The following is a 19,571-nucleotide window of genomic DNA, read 5'->3' as shown; positions in this document are numbered from 1 at the left end:
CCTTACACGCATTCGCAGCGTGATTCGGCCTTCCACACCGTGCACAATAAAACAAGACAGCCGTAGGCTTCTGTGCCTTCCTCTGTTTCTTCCTGGCCCTGAGCACCCCACTGCTGCTGTTGCACCCCTTGGGGAACAACCCAAGCAGGCTGCACAGCAGCAGCCACAGCCGGTTGCACGGCCGCAGGCACGGCCGGCTGGACCGCTGTAGCCACCGTCGGTTGGACAATCGTAGCCACAGCTGGCTGCACAGCTGTATGCACGGCAAGCACCTGTTGGCTGGAAGGGGATATCTTTGCACAGGCCCCAACCATGTCCGACATGGATGGTTCCCCAGGAAGGGCCTCAATAATCCTCTTGCAAACAGCATTACAGTTGCCCTGAGCAACAGACTGAATCATGAGCTTCCTTGCTGCCGGATCACTCACCTGCTTCTCAACCGCAGCAGTTAACCTCCCTGCAAAGCACAGGAAGGGCTCATCAACTCCCTGGACGATAGTCGCAAAGGGCTGCTGTGGAGTAGCCAGCTGTAAGGTCTGAACCAGGGCTGCCATGCCTGTCTGCTGGCACTGCTCCTGGACCAAGGGCTCATAACCAGCCTGCCTGTTGGCCCTGGTATAATTGCCTGTTCCCATTAGCATATCAATATTAACCATACGCCTAGGATCTCCTGGACCCAGTGTCGTATTCCGTTCCACCGCTCTGACTGCCAACTGAGTCCATTTATTCTCAAAGAAGTCATATTCAACCGGTGGGAAAAGGGCCCGAGCCAAGCTCCGAATGTCAAAGGGCATCAAAAGACTGGCATTAAAAGAACGGAGAACCTGCATCACCTCGGCTGAGCCCAAACCATATTTCCCCACTGCATCACGCAGTTTTGACAAGGCCTGCCAAGCCAAGGGTTGATAGGTGTTATGAGTAGCACCCTGAAGGACAGGGAAGGCCTGAAGACCCTCAGATGAAGCAGCAGCACCTGCCCTATCCTGCCCTGTGGGCCCCACAGGGTCAGAGGCAGGCACTCGACTGGGAACCAGCTGAACATCAGACATGGCAGGTCCAGCACCAGCATCAGCATCTCCACTTAGTCCTTCAACCTTAGCCTTTACTTCGTCCCAGAACTGGCCGCGGTCTCTCGGCCTTACGGTCACCTGACAAGGGGGTAGCGTCCAAACTGTTGATGAAGAGCCAACAGCGTGAGAATTTCTGCCCTTGTCAAAGACCGGCCGCATTTCGGCCGTGTCCCCGTTCGCGCTGAACTTAAACACCTCTGCGCCTGCAGCCGGCGCAACGCTAGCAGCAGGAAGCGGAGGTGAGGTCGGACCAGCCACTGGCGCTGGCCCCGCCGCATCCTCAGCGGCGCTGGAGCCCGCACCAGATGCTGGAGACCGGTCCGACGGCTCCACGGCAGACACGCATCCCTGCGCACCTGAGGAGCCTGTGCTGCGTTCAGGCGGAGGCGGCGACCGCGCCTCCGTGACTGGGGGTGCCGCGCCAGTCCCTGCGGGCAGCCCCTTAGAACTAGCCGCATCAGAGCCTCTCCCCGCCCCGCCAGCACTGCCTGCAGCCCATGGGGCTGGCGCGGGAGGCGGATTATCCGGAACCCCCCCGAGAAGGGGTCCCGCGGGGGCCCGGGAGCTCGTGGGCCCCCCCATCCCGGAGCGGGGCGAAGCTGTCAGCCCGCGCAGGGAGGCGGCGCCTGCCGAGGGACTGACCGAGGCTCTGCCTTCGGCCGCATCCCGGCCCCGCGCTGCCGGCGGCACAGGGGAAGAGGCGGCCGACGCAGCCACCTCCGGGCTCGGCCCAGGCGGCAGAGCGGGAAACTCCACACCGCCCGACCCCATCGGATACGTAACGGTCGTGCGACAAAACAGACAATGCACCGTGACCGAATCGCGGCCAAAAGACAGGGGGGGCCGCTTTTCCGGGTCGCCCTCACCCACCAACGCCGGAAAGGCTTGGAGAGGGGGCGGCCCTGCCCTGCTCCGGCGGCTGCGCTGCGCGGGGACCGGCGGGACCGGCGGGGCCGGCCCCAGGCTCGGCAGGGCTCTGCCCCCCCTCTGCCCGAGACCAGCGCCAGAACCCGAGGTGGGGGAAAGCCCCCCGCGCAGGAACGGGGGAGGAAGGGGAAGAATCCACATCACAAAGCAGCTGAAATTCAGATTCCGGGTCTGACATAACGACCCCACCCCCTCCCAGCTCTCCGTCCCGCTTTGGACTGGGGCTCTCAGCCTTCGAACTGTAAGGAATCGACTTAAATACAGCTCTCTCAAATAATTTCAACTGCAATAAGAGTTCCGCAATGTCTTCATCGTATTCTATATCAAGGGAGTCTAACATACAGTCCCCCAGGAGGCGCCACTCCCATCGACTAAGCACAGACCCTGGCGTGGGAAAGAACCCATGCCGCCTGCCCCATGCAAATAGATCCTGTAGTCCCTCCTGGGATATCTGAGCATCCTTCCGCTCCAAGAGATCTCCCCAAAGTTCCAAAACTAAAGAATCCTCCATGATAAACACAAAACAGGGAAAAGGAGAAAGGAAAAACCTCACCAAACCGTTCACCCACACTCAGGGTCACCAGATGTCACCGTGAAACACAAAGAAATCACACGCAGACAAGAGATTTCTGCAGAGGTTCTTCTGATCCAGCTTCCAGCTGAAAGGGCGAAAAGAAGAAGACCCCTTTGTTTATTCTTTTACTTTTATACATTTGTGGGTCTAGCAGAAGATTGGCTTTTTGGGGTTTCCACCCCTCAGCCTCAGTGGCCAGACGAATTGTCAGTTACAATTGTTTTCAGGTTAGAAATATGCAAACAAAGGACAAAGAATGAAAAACAAAGGATTTGTTTATATTACTTCTGTGGGAAAGGTAGAAAAACTGCTCTAATATTCTACAGTAACTAAAAGATCTGACTCCATTTCTGAAAATCAAAAGGCTAATAAAGAAACTCAGAAAAACCAGGGTAACAAATAGTTTCTTTCTCAAAAGAAATAAAGACCTCCTTTTAACCCAGGAGCTGAGGGCTTCAAATCACTTTCTTTCTAAAATCATCTTGTTCTCAAAGGCTGAGACCTCCTTTTATGCCAGGAGTGAGGGGCTTTAAGATTCCCACTTAAATCTCAATCATATCAATCCCCAACTTTGACTAGAACTAGCATTCCCCAAACAACATTAAGATGTTACAAGAAACATTTCTCCCTAGTTTACACCAGAAAAGTTTGGTTAAAAATGTCCACATCCTCAATCCCTCTTCTAATAATCTTTATCAGTTCTTCCACTCCCGCTCCACTGACTTCATGCGGCGTCTTTCCTACATCCCCTCTGTCTCTTTCTTTTCTCTCTCAGGGAAGGGTCAGGCCTTGGAAGCTCCATGTTGCCAGGACAGGGTTAACTCTGCCCAGGCCTGCAGTGGCCATGTGATTTCTGCTCCAGGCAGCAGTCTCTCCATTTCAGATCAGCCTGGTTTCCTCCCTCCACTCTTTCTTCTCCGTCTGGAAGACACCGGAGGAGGGGAGCGGGAGGAGAGCTCTGCCCACCCCTCGGTGACAATCGGGGCAGCCTCGGCCAAACTGGGCCCATAGTTGTTATCAGGGGAGATCCCTCCCTGCTCTGGGGTCTCTGGGGAGGTTTTTTCAAAGTGGTTGATGTTAAGCTGCAACCTCTCCTCCCCCCGGGAGCCGATGGAGTCCGGCTCGGCCTCGGGCGAGCTTCCCCCCGAAGGGGGAGGTGGGGTGTGGGGAGCAGTAGGACCCACTCGATGTTACCTGTTCAGCTGACCAGGAGGAAAAGGGCCTGACCTGAACAAACCCAGGATTTATATGGGTACTGCCCAAAGTCGCATTCAACATTCTCAGTGGCCAAAGCAGATGCCAATATCTCAAACCGGCTTCTGATAGGTCCTTGTCCTTTCTAAAACTATTTCTAGGGTCCTGACAGGGTAACACTTCACATTCCTCCCTAACTAAAAACCAAACTGTGCTAACCCATGACAGTGACCTTTAGGCTTTGCAGGGCTCAGGCACAGCGGCTGTGACAGAGTCAGGGCTGAGGTCACACTCTGTGGGCTGGGGCAGAGCCCAGCCAGAAATGACCTGAGATGGGCTCAAATACAATGATGGGACCATGGCCAGACCCTCATGTTCTTCAGTCCCACCTCACATCACTGCCAGGGGCAGAGAAAGGGACAGGTGACTTCTCAGAGTGGGTCACAGGAACCTGGGTCACCAGAGCCCTTCCCAAAGTGGCAATGGCCCATTAACAGAAGATATCTCCCTGGAGGGAGGATGGGTCATGGAAGAGATCAAGAACACTGCCCCATTTGGTTTTAACAGCTGGCCCATTAAGAGAAGATCCCCCTCAGAGATATGAGGGATGGGTCATGGAAGAGATAAACAACCTGCCCCAGCTGGTGTTCACAGATGGTAATAGAATACATTTTTTTGGTTACATCTTGCATTGCAAGACAGGGCTTGAGGCTCCTTGCCCAGGAGCTCTCAGGAATTCCTCAAGGCTACTGAGATAACAACAGGACTAAAAATAAGAACCAAGAGCCTGAGAAACTGTTTACAAACAATGCAAAACCTAGAGGACACACAACACGATGATGGACGCTTGACTAATTAGGCGTCCTGAAGGATGTGTGCCTGCCTTGTGAACAAGTGGCTTAGCCAATTGAGAGACACCTGTAGGTGTGGACAGTAGTGCGAGACTCTATAACTGTATTTTAATGTGAACAATAGACGGCTTCTGCTAAAATCATATTCATTCTGCTATTCAGTTGCCCAGTGCCCAGTTGCCCAGTTTTCCCTGCACTGCAGAGGCTCTGCAGGATTGACAGGATGGGCTTTGAGGCTGTGAGGAGAAGCTGAGGGACCTGGGCTGCTGGACCTTCTGAAAAGGAGGCCCAGGGCTCATCCTGCAACTGCTGCAAGAGTGGTTGCAGAGAATCACAGAATCAGCCAGGTTGGAAAAGGCCTTGGACATCATCAAGTCCAACCTGCGCCCTGACACTGCCTTGTCTCCTTTGAGACTCCTTTTCTCCAGGAAAAACAACTGACAGGCTGGGGAACAGAGTGGCTGGACAGCAGCCAGGCAGAAAGGGACCTGGAGGGACTGATGGACAGCAGGCTGGACATGAGCCAGCAGTGTGCCCAGGTGGCCAAGAAGGCCAATGGCTCCTGGCCTGGATCAGGAACAGTGTGGCCATCAGGACCAGGGCAGTGATTCTTCCCCTGTGCTCAGCACTACTTGGGCAGCACCTTGAGTGCTGTGTCCAGTTCTGGGCCCCCCAGCTTAGGAAGGAAGTGGAGGGGCTGGAGTGTGTCCAGAGAAGAACAACAAGGCTGGTGAGGGGTCTAGAACACAAGTCCTGTGAGGTGGGGCTGAGGGAGCTGGGGTTGTTTATCCTAGAGAAGAGGAAGCTTAGGGGAGACAAGGCAGTGTCAGGGCACAGTGCTTGGACTTGATGATGTCCAAGGTCTTTTCCAACCTTGCTGATTCTGTGATTCTCTGAAACCACCCTTGCAGCAGTTGCAGGATGAGCCCTGGGCCTCCTCTCCAGAAGGTCCAGCAGCCCAGGTCCCTCAGCTTCTCCTCACAGCCCCAAAGCCCATCCTGTCAGTCCTGCAGAGCCTCTGCAGCTCCTCCTCCTTGCCCAGAACAGGGAGCTCCACAGCCAGACACAGCAGCCCAGATGTGCCCCCCTGGCCTGTGGTGCCTCTGGCAAGGGAGCAGCACGAGGCACTGCAGGAGCCTGCAGACAATTCCTGAAGCACTTGGAGGATGATCCTGCTCCCCAAGGGATGTTCCCATGGTGCCAGCTCAGGAATTAAAATGGGGAGTGGGGCCAGAGAGGAAAGGGCAACCAGATATGGGCTGGAAAAGGAACAGGGGTGGACAATCAGAAGGAATTTGTAGCAGGAAGAGCAAAGAAAGCCAAGGTGAAGCAAAGGAAATGCTGAGGGCAGTTTGGGGGTGGCTGCCAGGCAGCCCTGGCTCTGAGGAACATCTGCAGTGGCACAGGAAACTCACAGCTCATGGGAACAAACTTTCTGGCTGACTTCAGAGGCCACCACAAACCTGAGTGGTTTCCCTGCTGTCCCCCAGCCCTTCCTGGCCCCAGGGGCTGATGATGGCATTTGTGCTCACTCAGGTTCATCTCCCCACACCAACACCATGGGGGTGCTCACGCCTGCTCTGGGCAGTGCAAACAGGGGCTCCTGAGCCAGTGCTGCCGTGTCTGTGCCTGCAAGGATGCGGCACCTGTGTGAGCTGGGGGAGAGGCCAGGGCTGCAGAGGGGGGATGTTGTTGGCAGGTGCATGAGGACGCTCTGGGACGCTGCCCTGGGGTGTCCAGCGCAGTGGGGATGGATCAGCCCCTGCTCTGCTGCTCCTTCCCATCTCCCCCAGGGACCTTGCAGAGCCCCAGCCATGCTGTTTGCCCCCAGCCTGCCCACGGCCACCCTGGGGCTGCTCACGGGGCTTTTCTCTGCTGAGCATTGGCCTGGGCGTGTTCTGGAGAGAGCCTGGGCAAGGAGCATCAAGCCCTGTCTTGCAATGCAAGATGTAACCAAAAAAAGTGTATTCTATTACCATCTGTTAAAACCAGGAGGGCAGGTTGTTTATCTCTTCCATGACCCATCCCTCATATCTCTGAGGGAGATCTTCTCTTAATGGGCCAGCTGTTAAAACCAAATGGGGCAGTGTTCTTGATCTCTTCCATGACCCATCCTCCCTCCAGGGAGATATCTTCTGGTAATGGGCCATTGAGTCTCACTGCATGACTGATAAAATTACATCATCCCATTGTGAGATGCTCCACCCAGAGGGAGGAGCCAAGCATTCCTACCTGGATATAATCTGAGATTTAAAGCATCAGGTTCAGCTTGGTTTCCACTAGATTCCCAGAGGAAGACCAGACCCATCTGCACCACCACTGGACCTTCAGAGGAAAACTGCACCTTCTACAAGATCATTGCTTCAACAAAACCACATCTGTCACTCCAGGAGGACTGCAGCCACGATTTGATTGTACTGCAAGCAACACCCTGACTACCCGGGTGCCAGGTTGGATTCTGAGTCTTATTTTTTGGGCTTTGTTGGTGGTGTCTTTTTTTACTACTGCATTTTTAGTTTAATTTTCCTACTATAGAACTGTTATTCCTATTGCCATATCTTTGCTTGAGAGCCCATTAATTTCAAAACTATAATTCAAAGAGAACGGGGTTGTATTTTCCATTTCAAGGGAGGCTCCTGCCTTCCATAGCAGACCCCTGTCTTACCAGCCCAAGACAGGGAGCTCGGCTCAGATATCCTGAGGTGTCCCCGGGTTGGGTTTTTTTTAATTGGGGATGTTTGGAGAAGTAAGAACTCCAAAGCTGGGTGGAAAATGGCCCTTGGGGTGACATTGGGGGGTCCCAGTGGCAGCTGCTGGCAGAGGCAGTCTGGAGGAGCAGAGCCCTGTGTCCCCCAGGACCCTAGAGAGGGGGAAGTGCTGCAATTCACAGGACCCTCAACAGCTGTGAGAGGGCCAGGGGGAGACTCCTTGGGCCCCCTGCAACACAAAGCACAGAATAAGGAGAGAAGGGACCCTGGGACCCCGGGACCCCAACCCCCCCAAGCATCCCTAAATGGAAAATGGAAAAGGTGGGAGGTTTTCAGATTCCTGGGATTCTCAGAAGCCTAGGGAAGGCAGGGACCGAGTAGATGGGGAACCCCCAGTACAGGTGTGACCCCCAGCAGCTGGGACAGGGGGAAACCCCCAAACACCAAAGGAGAGAGACCAGAGACAGGGAACACCACAAAGGAATTTTCCGGGCTGCTCTTGGTGTTTGATAGGCTATTAGGGACTCCAGATATCTGGTGACTTGTAGAGATGGACTTGAGCAGAGGGACATCCAAACTCAACATACTCATCCCTTGTTTTTGCCCAAATCAGGATTTCTCATTCCCAAACCTTGGCTGGATGGAGGAGGAGGCTGCGAGGAAGAGGAAGATGCCCCAGGACAGCCAGGCAGGTGAGGAGGAAGTCAGTGCCCCTTTCCCCCTCTCTCCTGCTCCATCTCCCAGCCCAGCATGGCCCCCAGCTCCAGGACAACCCTGCTGCCAATGCCATCCTGCTGGGGATGTGTTGGGAGAATCTCCTTCCCCTTCCCTCTGGCACAGAGGCAAATCTCATCTTGTCCTTGTCCTTCCTCCCCCAGACAAGGAGCTGAGGATGGAGACCAGGGAGGACAAATCCCCACAGCAGAACCTCGTGGAAGAGGCTGTTTTGAGTGGCTCCATGGCACAGGAATCAAATCGGGAGAAAAAGCGCCAGAGACCCTGCAGGAGGAAGGACTCCAAACCCATCCCAGGGTGCAACAAGGAGGAAAGACCCACCCTGTGCCAGGAAGGTGGACAGAGCTTCAGCCAGAGCAACACCACTGTCCAGCACCAGATCATCCACACTGGGGACAGACCCTATGAGTGTCCCAAGTGTCAGAAGAGGTTTCAGACCAGCTCCAATCTACTCAAACACCAGCGGATTCACACAGAGGAGAGGCCCTTCCGCTGCCCTGACTGCAGGAAGGGCTTCAAGCAAAACTCCCACCTCATCAGCCACCGGCGCATCCACACTGGGGAGAGGCCCTACGAGTGTGGGGAATGTGGGATGAGCTTCAGACAGAGCTCCAACCTGATCTGCCACCAGAGGATCCACACCAGGGAACGGCCCTACGAGTGTGAGCAATGTGGGAAGAGCTTCAGCCAGCGCTCCCACTTGATCTGCCACCAGAACATCCACGGTGAGGAAAGGCCATACAAGTGTGGGGAATGTGGGAAGGGCTTCAACCAGAGGTCCAAACTGATCATCCACGAAATGATCCACACTGGGGAGAGGCCCTACGAGTGTCCTGAGTGTGGGAAGAGATTTCAGACCAGCTCAGATCTCCTCGTGCACCAGCGGATTCACACAGAGGAGAGGCCCTTCCACTGCCCTGACTGCAGGAAGGGCTTCAAGCAAAACTCCCACCTCATCAGCCACCGGCGCATCCACACTGGGGAGAGGCCCTACGAGTGTCCCCAGTGTGGGAAGAGCTTCACCCAGAAGTCTCACCTGAGCCAACACCAACGGAGGCACCAGTAAGGGAAGCCCTGGAAGTGCCCCAACTGTGGGAAGAGCTTCATGTGAGTCTCCAACCTCATCCCCCATCAGAGGACCCACATTGGGCAGAGCCCTGGTGACCCACATTTCCCATGATCCATGCTGGGAAGTCACCTGTCCCTCTCCCTGCCCCTGGCAATGATGTGAGGTGGGACTGAAGAATGTGAGTGTCTGGCCATGGTCCCATCATTGTATTTGATCCCATCTCAGGTCATTGCCAGGGGCAGGAAAGGGACTCTTTCTCTTTTCCCAAGAACAAGGGTGTCCTTTCCCAGCGGGAGGAAATACGTGGCTGGGAAGAGCCAGTCAGTGTTGTTGTAGTTTTCCCTGTATATCGTTTGTCTTATCCCTTCTGTTATCAATATTGTTTCTGTTCCTAGTTGTTCCTTATCTTGTTGCTGTTCCCAGTAAATTGTTCTTATCCCAGCCCAGGATCTTTGTCTTTTGTACTTTCCATGGGAGGCTGGAGAGCAGCGAGCAGCGGCGCGGTTTTAGCGGGAGCACAAAATTGGGGAATCCCATTCCTAAATCCCAGCCCATGGAAACCGAGCATCCCAGCTGGTCCCAGCCCTGGTTGCCCTGGCAGCAGCCTTGGGAGCGGGTCCCTGGCTGGGGGCTGTGGGAACCTCTTCACTCTGGTGCCCAGGGACAGGACTGGAGGGAAGGGCTGGAGCTGAGTCGGGGCAGGTTTAGGTTGGATGTCAGGAAAAGGTTTTTCCCCCAGAGGCTGCTGGGGCACTGAACAGGCTCCCAGGGAAGGGTCACAGCTCCAGGGCTCTGGGAGCTCCAGCAGCGTTTGGACACCGCTGCCAGGCCCAGGCTGGGATTGTTGGGGTGTCCTGTGCAGGGCCAGGAGCTGGACTCGAGGATCCTGATGGGTCCCTCCCAACTCAGCCAATTCTGTGCTTCTGGGATCCCATGGCCCCGGGAATGGGACTGCAAATGGTTGCCATGGCAACGGGCTCTGGCTCCAGGCCTGAGCTGGTGTCCATGGAACCACCCCTGGCATGGGATCTGCATGGAGCTGCCAAGGGACCGACCATAGCAACAGGGGCTGGGGATGGTTGCCATGGAAACTGACCATAGCAACAGGGGCTGGTGATGGTTGCCATGGAAACTGACCATAACAACAGGGGCTGGTGATGGTTGTCATGGAAACTGACCATAGCAACAGGGGCTGGTGATGGTTGCCATGGAAACTGACCATAGCAACAGGGGCTGGGGGTGGTTGCCTGCTAAGGAACCGAGTTGTCACAGGCCCTCAGAGGGGTTCCATGGGGACTTTCCAAGAGTCTCCAGGCTGTTCCAGAGCTGGAATGTCACAGGCAGAGACAGGGGCTCCATGGAGACCTCCCAGGGGTTTCTGGGGATGGTCAAGAGCCCTGTGGTCAGAGGCAGTCACAGCCATTCCATGGTGACATCCCAGGGGACCTTGGGCTGCAAAGGCACCGATCTGTCACAGGCACTCACGGGGGCTCCACGGTGACATCCCAGGAGTCCCCAGGCTGCCAAAGAGCCGGGATGTCCCAGACACTCACAGGGGTTCCTGTCATGGGCAGAGTGGGAGCTTCAGGCTAAAGCTTTATTTCTTCATTGGAGAAACTCCTGCTGAGTCATGAGGCAGAGAAATGACACCCAACAGCCACCATGGATCCTCAAACTCCTCCAGGACGCCTAGACTTTTAAAATTCCATCTAAGAGAGGAGACTGGGAGTGCCTGGATCCAATCCCATCCCCAGATTTTGTCAAAGGTTTATGTGTAGAAGATTGGACAGGTGAGATTGTACTGTATGCTATTTGTCCCACAGGATTAACGATGGAATACCAGATGTATTTCTATAAATACAGCTATGATTGATTCTGATCAGGATTAGACTGAAGAATTTACTTACACCACAGAGTAAATTTAAAAAAAGAGTTATTTACACCACAGTATATTAGCTATAACAAGTATAGAATATAGGGCTCTAGGAAGAAATTTTGAAGTAAACAGGGCCTTTGTTGAAGTTGTTTGAGCCCATTGCAGGCACTGCCTCCTGCTCCAGCAGGAGCTGCCTTTCCTGTGCCAGGACCAGGGCAGATCCCGCTGCAGGAAAAGCCCCAGGCCAGCCCCAACACAGTGAAGGCCTCGGGCACAAGTGCAGAGTGCCGTGCTGGGAGCTGTGCCAGGGAGAGCCTGAGGCACCAAAGGCACCTTGGCAGCAGCAGCTGCTTCCAGGCCATGGCCAGAAGCCTCCCTTGGCAAGGCGGCCTGGTGGCCACCACTGCAGAGCTGCTGCTCCAGGGCTCATTTCTGGCTGGGCTCTGCCCCAGCCCACAGAGTGTGACCTCAGCCCTGACTCTGTCCCAGCCGCTGTGCCTGAGCCCTGCAAAGCCTAAAGGTCACCTGTGCCACCCTGGCTCTGTCAGCCCCTGGGGCAGGGCAGGGAAAGGCCAGAGAAGGGGCTGGCTTTGGCTGCTGGATGTGGGCTCCAGCAGAGACAAGGAGGAGTCAAGGGAGTGGATGGAGTCCAGTGAGCAGCCCCTTCTCCCCATTCAATCCTGGAATGGTTTGGATGGGAAGAGCTCTGCAGTGCTCATCTCATCCAAACCCCTGCCATGAGCAGGGACATCTTTCACCAGATCAGGTTGTTCAGAGTCCTGTCCCAGATGGACTTGAATGGTTCCAGGGATGGGGCATTGACCACCTCCCTGGGAACCTGTCCTGCTGTATGACCAACCTCATCATTAAAAATTTCCTCCTTATCTCCCCTTATCTGAACCTCCCTTCTTTTAGTTTAAAACCACCACCCTTTATCCTATTGTGACAGGCCCCACTAAAACCTTTGTCCCCCACTGCATTTCCAATCAGCTGGGTTTCCATGGCAATTCCATGACAGGTGATCCAGGTGTGGTGTCCCAGGGAGGGCTGCCATGGAAGCAGTGCCCAGCACTTCCCCTTTCTGTTTGGTTGAGCTGGCCCCTGAGTCAGTATCAGTCACTGAATGCTGCAGTCACCTCTTCTCTAAAGAGAAAAATTTACCCTTGAGAATAGGAATGTGGATTTCTTAGAAGCTCTTTGAAATATTTCTCCATCATTTTACAAAAAAGACTTCCTAATGAACTGTAACAGACAAGACATAAATCAAGGCACAGCCATGGCTTGTCAGGACTTGCTAGATCTTAATGAGCCCCATGGTGCATTTGGTGCTGAGCCCTGGAACCTCAGGGCCTGAGAGGAGATTGCACAAACCTTTCCAGGAGTCAAAGTCAGAAGAAAAATGCAAAGTGTCTTGAAGCATTAATATGTCCATCCCAAATACAGGCTCCTCATGAACTTTATATTAAGAAGTCTTTTGGTGCCCTAAGTATTGAAACTAATGAAGATGAAGTTGAATGCCAATGGGTAAGAATTAAGAGGAAGGCCAACAAGGCTGACATCCTATTGGGAGTCTGTTATCATCCACCCAACCAGGAGGAAGAGGTGGACAACTCATTCTATAAATAAGCAGCTAGAGAATGTTTCAGGATGTTCAGCCCTTGTTCTTGTAGATGACTTTGACCTGGCAGACATCTGCTGGGAACTTAACACAGCAGAAAAGAGGCAGTCCAGGACATTTTTAGAGTGCATGGAGGACAACTTTTTGTCACCGTGGGTGGGTGAGCCCACCAGGGGAAAGACTATGTTAGATCTGTTGTTTGCAAATAGAGATGGGCTGGTGGGCTGGGAGATGTGGTGTTTGGAGGTCGATTGGGGCAGAGTGATCATGAAATTATAGAGTTCTAAATATTTGGTGAAATCAGGAGGAACACCAGTAAGACTCTTACATTGAATATCCGGAGGGCTGACTTTGGCCAGTTTAGGAGAGTTATTTAGAGAGTTCCTTGGGAAACAGTCATTAAAAACAAAGGAGTTCAGGAAAGCTGGGTGTGCTTCAAAGCAGAGATTTTGAGGAGACAGGAACAGAATGTCCCTGTGTGCCAAAAGGTAAGTCGACGAGGTAAACGACCAGCCTGGATGGGCAAGGAGGTTTTGGAGGAACTTAGGAATAAAAAGAGGCTGTCTCATCTTTGGAAGGAGGATCAGGTCTCTCAGGAAGTATTTAAGGGGGCTGCTAGAGCATGTAGGAAAAAAATTAGGGAAGCCAAAGTTCAGTTTGAAATTAAAATGGTGACGTCTGTAAAGGATAATAAAAAATGCTTCTACAAATATATTAATGGTAAAAGGAAGGGTAAGGCCAACCTTTGTTCTCTATTGGATGAGGGAGGGAACATACTAACTGCAGATGAGGAGAAGACAGAAGTGCTTAATGCATTCTTTGCCTCAGTTTTCAGTGGAAAGACAACTTGCCTTCAAGAAAACTGTTCTCTTGGGTTGGTTGATGGTGTCAGGGAACAGAATGGTCCTCCCATTATCCAAGAAGAAGCAGTCAGAGAACTTCTGAGATGCTTGCATACCCATAAACTATAGGACCAGACGGGATCCATCCCAGGGTGATGAGGGAGTTGGCAGATGAGCTTGTGAAGCCGCTCTCCATCATCTACCATCAGTCCTGGCTCACTGGTGAGGTTCCAGATGACTGGAAACTGGCCAATGTGACACCCATTCACAAAAAGGGTGGGAGGGAGGATCCTGGTAATTACAGACCAGTCAGCCTGACCTCAGTACCTAGCAAGATAATGGAGCAGTTCATACTGAGTGTCATCACACAGAATTTACAGGATGGCCAGGGTCTCAGGCCCAGCCAGCACAGGTTTAGGAGAGGTAGGTCATGTTTGACCAACCTGACCTCCTTTTATGACCAGGTGACCTGCCTGGTGGATGCAGGAAGGGTTGTGGATGTTGTCTATTTGGATTTCAGCAAAGTTTTTGACACTGTCTCTCACAGCATACTCCTGGATAAGCTGGCAGCCCGTGGCTTGGACAGGAGCACTCTGTGCTGGGTTAGGAACTGGCTGGATGGCCGGGCACAGAGAGTGGTGGTGAATGGTGCTGCATCCAGCTGGCAGCCAGGCACCAGTGGGGTCCCTCAGGGGTCTGTGCTGGGGCCAGTTCTGTTCAATATTTTTATTGATGATATGGATGAGGGTATTGAATCTTTACTTAGTAAATTTGCGGATGACACTAAACTGGGAGCATGTGTCAATCTGTTGGAAGATAGATTGGCTCTACAGAGGTATCTGGAACAGTTGCATAGGTGGGCAGAGTCAAACAAGATGAAGTTTAATAAGTCCAAGTGCCGAGTCCTGCACTTTGGCCACAATAACCCCCTGCAGTGTTATAGGCTGGGGAAGGTGTGGCTGGACAATGCCCAGGAGGAAAGGGACCTGGGGGTACTGGTCAGCAGCTGGATAAACATGAGCCAGCAGTGTGCCCAGGTGGCCAAGAGGGCCAATGGCATCCTGGCCTGGATCAGGAATGGTGTGGCCAGCAGGAGCAGGGAGGTCATTCTTCCCCTGTACTCGGCACTGGTCACACCTTGAGTATTGTGTCCAGTTCTGGGCCCCTCAGTTTAGGAAGGATGTTGAGATGCTTGAGCGTGTCCAGAGGAGGGCATGTGGCACTCGATGCCATGATCTAGTTAAGGTGTTAGGGCATAGGTTGGACTCAGTGATCTTGAAGGTCTGATCCAACCTAGACATTCTGTGATTCTGTGTAATTCTGTGAAAATGCTCTGGGTGGCACTGATCAAAAAAGGCAATGGCAGTTTTACAAATAAAATTCAAGTGGCAGCCTAAAGAGGGGCAAGAACAGCCATGATTTACAATTCCCAAGGCAAAGGCAGCAGCAGCCTCCTGCTGTCACCTCAGGGTGAGTAAAACAGTGCTGAAAGCAGCCCTGGAACCCGATCCCTTCTTTCTCTGGAGGCTGGGTCAGGGCAGCACAGGCGGGCCCTGAGGAATCAGGGCTGTTTGTGGGTGATTGTTGCCCTACTCCAGCATTCAGCTGGAAAAAGTCCTTGGAAGCCGAGGCAGGAGCAGGTGGGAAGGGGCCGGCGCTGCTGCTGCTCCTGCCCGGGAGCCCCGGCTGGGCCGGGCCGGCGCCCGCTGCGCTGCGGCTCCTGCTGCTGCCAGAGCCGGGCGGGACTCGGGGACAGGGAATGGACACGGGGGGACAGCAAAGGCCTGGGGGCTGCAGGGATGTTCGCACTGGGGCCAGCGCCAGCACACAGCTTCAGCCACAATGAACCCCGAGGGAAACGCTGGGGAAAGGCTCCATTTCAGCCTTTCTTTACTCATGGCTGTGAAGGGACCGAAATGAAAGGAGAACAAGCAGGGCCTGACCCCTTCTCCTTTGGGAGGAGCCCATGCCTGGGGCTGTGAGGGGCTGTGAGGGGATGTGAGGGGATGTGAGCGGCCATGAGGGAAAATGAAGAGCCATGAAGGGCTGTGAGGCGCCATGAGGAGCCAGGAGAGGTTCTGTGGGGCCATGAAGGGCTGTGAGGGGCCATGAGGAGCCTCAGCCCTGGCAGGAGTTGGGTCCCACCATGTCCTCAGGGCAGGGCAGCCGTGAGGGGCTGCGAGTGCAGACGTGGCAGCAGAGAGGGCTTGGGGCACCTCATGGAGGGGATGAAACCCTTCCCCACCTCCAAACTGTTCTGGAAAAAAGAGAGAGAGAGTGAGACTTGCTCTTTTGTATGTTTCTTTATTATCAAGCTTGGCCTTGGGGGAGAGCTTGCTTGCTCCCTTGGCAAAGCGGAGGAGCAGGTACACACAGCTTCGCTCCACAGTGAAGCTGGGGACTCCCACCCCCCCTCACGGGCTTTTTCCCTTTCCCAGGGAGTCCGTTTTGCTTTGCTGATCGGGGTCATCCAGCGATGGGGGACTCCTTCTCAGGTCACGGCGACTAAATAAAGCTGCTTCAGCGGACCCCCGTACCTTTTGCACTAGTCTAAAGTGCAACTTCAGTCCTGGATTTTACTTTGGTTCCCTGCTTTTCAGAGTCTCTTGTTCTTGAGTTGTTCCCAGAATTCCAGTGTTCTATCTCTTCGGTGGGCTTGCCAGAGAGAAATTGGGCTGGATTTAAGCTTTTTCATGTTGTTAGTTCTAGGTTATCTGTATTTATTAGTATAATTTCATATTTTAGGATTCTAGAATCTGTGAGCCACTTTTGAGCTCTTTGGCTTATGTTTGTTTTCAAATCATGTGGAGTATGTATCTTTATCTTTCCCTGTAATGTTAACTTTTGAGCCTCTTCTACCAAAATAACTGCAGGTGCAACTGCCTGGAGGCAAGCTGGCCATCCCCTGGCCACTGGATCTAATAGTTTTGATAGAAATGCTACAGGCTTTCGGTATCCTCCCCATTCTTGGGTTAAAACTCCATATGCTATTCCTTTCTCGGTGTTTACAAACAAATCAAACTCCTTTTTAAGATCTGGTAAGCTTAAAACTGGTGCTGAGGATAATTTCTCTTTTAGATCTTGTAGCTGCTTCTCGTCACTCTCTGTCCAATTCATTGGTTCCTGGTCTATTAATTTATCATAAAGAAATTTGACCCTTTGAGTGTACTTATCTATCCAGTATCCAAACAGCCCTAGAAGTTTCCTTATGTCTCTCTTAGTTGTTGGAGGTGATATAGATACTATTCCGGAAATTCTTGCAGGGCTTAACCTTTTACTCCCTTTTCCAATTATGTGTCCTAAATAAGTGACCTCAGTTTCCACAAACTGTAGTTTACTTTGAGATACTTTTAACCCTTTTCCTCCAAAAAAGTTTAGAAGTTGTATACTTACATCTTTAACTTCTTTCTCTGTCTCCCCTGATATTAATAAATCATCCACGTATTGCAAAATTTGGACTCCTTCTTTGGGACTAAACTGTTCTAATAATGTCTCTAGGGCCTGTCCGAAGATATTTGGCAATTCCGTATATCCCTGCGGTAACCGTGTCCACCTTAGCTGTTGTTTTCTTCCCCTGTCTGGATGTTCCCATTCAAAGACAAACCAATCCCTACACTCTTCTGCTAGGGGACATGCCCAAAAGGCATCCTTTAAGTCTATCACTGTGAACCAGGTATGCTCTCTTGGAATTTTACTCAGCAAGGTATAGGGGTTAGGTACTACAGGGTGTCGAGCAATAGTTCTTTTATTTATTTCTCTCAAATCCTGGACTAATCTAAACTTTCCCTCATCTTTCTTTATGGCCAATATAGGGGTGTTATGAGGGGACATACAGGGTTCTAGGATATTTTCTTTTAAAAGATGCTCAATTACTGAAGCTAGCCCTTTCTTTCCTTCTGGTGACATTGGGTATTGCTTGACTCTGATGGCAGGGGGATCTTTTTGCCTTTCCGTCTTAATGGGAGGGATATCTAAACACCCATACTTTCCCTCTGTAGCCCACACTTCTGGATTTATCTCTTGTATATCCCCTTGGGTCAGTTTCATGATATGCACAAACATTTTTCCATCTTTTGGGGTAACTCCTACCCCGAGCTGCACTTCCAAGTCTCTGCCTAATAAATTGGTTTCTGTATGTGGTAAATAAAGAAAATCAGCTATACAATATTTTGAGTTCCCTTTAATCTCTACTCCTTCAATTATTAATGCTCGAAAGGGCCTCCCTTCAGCCCCTAACGCTTCACAAGTTTTTGTCCCGATTGTTACCCCTGTTGGTAATTTCCTTAAACACGACCTATCAGCTCCTGTGTCTACTAAGAATTCATATTCTTCACTTTGGGGCCCCACATCAAAGTTTACTAGAGGCTCATCTTGTTGTTCCATTGGGTCCCCTATTTTATAGAGCCTCTGACACCCCTAGTCCTCTCCTTTCAGCACCCTCTCCAGGGCATCTTGCTCCCTTGCCATAGCTTCATCAAGGGATAATTTCTTACAGTCCCTTTTTAAATGCCCTATTTCACCACAGTAATAACAAGTTCTATTCTCTCCTGGGTTACTTCTTTTTAAATTTACCCACGGTGGTACTATGGGTGACTTTGGTTCTTTAAATGAGGGTCTTGGTCCTCCCTCACTAGATTTCAAGGAGGAGTTTCTCTGGTTTTCTGCTACTCCAGTACTTTCTCTTGCTACAGCTATCATAATGCGAGCCTTGGCTCTAGCTTTTTCTTTTTCTCTCCTCAAGTAAACTTTTAAGGCAACTTTTAATAATTCATTAATACTTTTCTCCTGCCAATGTTCAATTTTTTCTACTTTTCTCCGTATATCTGGCCATGACTTTGTTACAAACTGCACTTTTAGAATTACTTGTCCCTCAGGACTATCAGGGTCTATGCTTAAATATAATTGAAAATTTCTTTTTAATCGATTTAGCCAAGTGGCAGGAGTCTCATCTTTTTCTTGGGACCCATCAAAAGCTAATTTAGTATTATTCCCTCTGGGGACAGACTCTCTTATGCCTCTTACCATCAAGGACCTATAGTCTCTCATATTTTGTCTTTCTTCTTCTCGATTTGGGTCCCACCCCAGGTCAGCTATCGGTAATTTATGATCTCCAGGTGGCCCCAACCTATTTTCCCTTTCCCAGATTCTGATACTTGCTGTTCCTCAGGGGAGAACAAGATGTTGCATATTTCCTCAGGGGAGAACAAGATGTTTAATATAGAATTTAACTCTCCCCAGGTATAAACATTGGGTCCAAGGAATTGGTCTACCTGTGTGGCAATACCTATGGGATCTTCAACTAAATTTCCTAGCTCTTTCTTAAATCCTCTTACCTCAGAGGCTGTTAATGGGGCATTTACAAATCCTACTCCTCCAATCACTCCTCCCATAGGCACTTCCCTGAGGGGAAAAACTCTTTCTGGCTTTAATGCTTTTGATCTGATGTTACAATAGGGTCCCTCACTCACATTATTAACTGATAACACTGTCTGGGTTAGGAATGCCTGGGGATTTCCAGGAGAATGGGATGACTCATGAGAGTCTGTAGGGGTTTTGGTTAACTCCCAATTAGGGGGTGGCAGAGGAATTACTGTAGGTGAGGGGGAGGTAGTAAAATCTGTAGGAGGAGAAGCAGAGGATGGTACTGTGGGAGGAAGGGGGGCTAGGGAAAAGGTTATATTTTGGGAAACTGAAGGGGTTATAACTGGGGCTAAAGAACTTTGACTATTGGAAGGAGGTGGCAGAGGGGCTGTTGGGAGAGTAGGGGGAGAAGGTACTAAGGATTGAGGAGGAGAGGTGTTAAGGAGGGGTGATGATGGAACCACTGGGGGAAGAGGAGGAGAGGGTTCTGAAGGAATTTGAGTTTGACTCGGGGAAGTTAGTAGGGGAACTGGGACAGGATTTTGAGGGACTTGGGGCACTTCTGGGTAAATTGGAGGGGGTAAATGGTCTAGAGGGTCCATCTTTGATTAGTTTCTTTTCTTTCCTCTTTCTCTTCCTTTCTTTCACACTTTTGTTTTTCTTTTAATTTGCAGACTTTTATATTCTCTTTACTTGTGGCTCTTTTTTGCCAACAAGCAGCATAGGCTAACTGATTTACATCTGGA

The 19,571-nt window shown here is 51.6% G+C and overlaps 1 pseudogene; it reads left to right on the top strand.

The window, feature by feature from the left end:
* LOC120747696 (zinc finger protein 850-like) overlaps positions 1-9,558 on the top strand; it is a 57,772-nt pseudogene extending 48,214 nt beyond the window's left edge.
* Positions 9,559-19,571: the final 10,013 nt, after the last annotated feature.

Source organism: Hirundo rustica, unplaced genomic scaffold, assembly GCF_015227805.2.
Source record: "Hirundo rustica isolate bHirRus1 unplaced genomic scaffold, bHirRus1.pri.v3 scaffold_165_arrow_ctg1, whole genome shotgun sequence".
NCBI lineage: Eukaryota > Metazoa > Chordata > Aves > Passeriformes > Hirundinidae > Hirundo > Hirundo rustica.
This window is presented reverse-complemented; position numbering and strand designations above follow the sequence as displayed.